The 2,504-nt window shown below is 46.6% G+C and overlaps 1 protein-coding gene across 4 annotated transcripts in view; it reads left to right on the top strand.

The window, feature by feature from the left end:
- The window catches only part of LRIF1 (ligand dependent nuclear receptor interacting factor 1), a 15,679-nt gene that overhangs the window by 5,044 nt on the left and 8,131 nt on the right, over positions 1 to 2,504 (top strand). The window lies entirely within an intron of this gene.

Here is a 2,504-nt window from a genome sequence, read left to right as displayed (position 1 = left end):
TTTCCTTTCCTTTCCTTTCCTTTCCTTTCCTTTCCTTTCCTTTCCTTCCTTTCTCTTCCCTTCCCTTCCTTTCACTTCCCTTCATTTCATTTTTTTCCCTTCCTTTTCCCTCTCTTTCACTTTCCTTTTCCCTCCCCGGCCCGGTCCCGGTGCCCCCGGCCGTTCCCAGGGCCGTTCCCGGTTCGGGTCTGTTGTTCCCGTTGTTTGTTCGTGACCCGTCGAGGGGCTGGGGGTGGGATGTGCTGGAGCCACCGGGAAACCGGGAATGGGGATGTAAGAGATGCGAGAGGGAGGGATTGAACCTTCTGCACTTTATTGCCACGGAATCCTTGAGGCTGGAAAAGCCCTTTGGGACCATCGAGTCCAACCACCCCCAGCCCTGCCAAGGCCACCCCCGCCCGTGTCCCCAGCGGCCACATCCACGGGGATTTTAAATCCCCCCAGGGGTGGGGACTCCAAACCCCCCTGGGCAGCCCCTTCCCGTGCTTTACAGCCCTTTCCAGGTAGGAATTTCCCCAACATCCAACCTGACCCTCCTCTGGCTCAGCTTGAGGCCGTTCCCTCTCCTCCTGTCCCTTGTTCCCTGGGAGCAGAGCCCGACCCCCCCCGGCTCCCCCCTCCTGTCAGGGAATTCCAGAGGGAGAAGGTCCCCCCTGATCCTCCTTTTCCCAGGCTGAGCCCCCCCAGCTCCCTCAGGGCTTCTCCAGACTCTTCCCAGCTCCCTTCCCGGCCCTGGGCTCTCCAGGGATCCCTTTGGCACCAGCTGCTTCTTCCCATATCCCACATCCCAATCCTGGGTTATTCCAGCCCCGTCCGTGCCAAGGGCATTCCCAGCGCTCCAGGCCCACATTCCCAGCGCTCCAGGCCCACATTCCCAGCTCCAGGTCCACATTCCCAGCGCTCCAGGCCCACATTCCCAGCTCCAGGCCCACATTCCCAGCTCCAGGCCCACATTCCCAGCTCCGGCAGGGAGCTCCCAATGGGTTTCCCTGTCCCTGGAATTCTCCAGGGGGTGTTTGGGGTGAGTTTGGGGCTGCCCTGGGGTGGCCTTGGATTCTCCCGAGGGTTTTGTGGCTGGAGCAGGATCTGCCCATGGATTGAGCCCAGGGAGCCTTTCCTGGCACATCCTGGAATTCTCTGCTCCCAGGGAATATCCCACAGAGCTGGAGGAGTCTCCAGACACAATTATTGTTGAACACCAAGTGCTTTTTGTGCCATTGTTGGAAGCTTCTGGATCAGGAGAAAACCTCAGGGCATTGGGGAATTCTGGTCAGGATTCCTGTGGATTCAACATCCACATCCCGATTTCCTTTGGATAATGATAATAATAATAAAAAAATATTTTTATTAAGTAGTAATATTAACAATTATTAATAATTGTAACAGTAATTATAGTAACTATACATAAAATAACTACAATAATAACTATAATATTATTGATGATAATTATTAATAAATGTCAAATAGTTTTATTAATTATTAATTAAAAATTATTTTATTACAATATTCAACCAATATGTAGAATGGATACGGCTATATAAAATAAATACATAAATAAACATAATAGAAATATTTATTATTATTATTATTATTATCATTATTATTATTATTATTATTATTATTATTATTACAATATTCAGCCAATCCATGGATTGGATGCACTTTTATAAAATAAAGAGATACAAACTCCAATCCACTAATTCCACTTTGTCCCTGGGGCTGCTTTTCCAATTTACAATAAATGTTATTTTGCCTCTTCCTGGATCCAAGTGGTCCCAGTCAAATAAACCCTGGTGCTTCCTCTGGGGTGGCTCAAATTCCTGGTGATTTATTCCCATCCGTGGAAGGTGAAAGTTGGGTCTGAACCAACATCTGGCAGAGGGAAAAGGGGCCCGTTTTTCCGGGAGGAGTCATTTGTTCTGGCAGCTTTGCAGGAAAATTGCAATTCGTGCCAGTTTGTCTCTTTAATCTAATTTATTTTTGGTGGCACAGCCGGGATTTCTCTGGGATTTCACATCCTGGTGGGTTGGATTTGGTGATTGAATTTATTCAGGGTAAATCAACAGTTCGTATTTCCTGGAAATATCCCAAAATATATTTGTTACTGAACCACGAGGGACAGCAAATGGAAGTTTAAATGCTCAGTATTTTGTGTTTTGTGCTGCTTTAGTGAGAGGGATGAACAACAGGAGGAGTTTAGGCAATAAAATGGGTGAAAACAGGAATTCTGTGGAGCCGAGGGAGGGGAAGGAGGATGAAGAGGAGAAAGAAAACTCCAGGAACTATGGGAAACATCATCAAGGACAACTTGGCATAAAACAGAATTCCTGTTATTATTTTTGTCTTAGGAAAAAGAATTAACTTGATCTTAAACCCAATGGATCTGGTCTGATAATCCCCCTAAAAAGAGGATCCAAGTGGAATTTTTTTCACTCTGCTGAAGGGATTCTTAAAGATCCATTAATTCAGATTCAGGGATTCTTAAAGATCCATTAATTCAGATT

The sequence above is a fragment of the Neopelma chrysocephalum genome, unplaced genomic scaffold (genome assembly GCF_003984885.1).
Source record: "Neopelma chrysocephalum unplaced genomic scaffold, ASM398488v2 Primary Assembly neopelma1_171, whole genome shotgun sequence".
Classification (NCBI taxonomy): domain Eukaryota; kingdom Metazoa; phylum Chordata; class Aves; order Passeriformes; family Pipridae; genus Neopelma; species Neopelma chrysocephalum.
The sequence above is the reverse complement of the archived record's forward strand: the minus strand, read 5'-3'. Positions and strand labels throughout refer to the sequence as shown.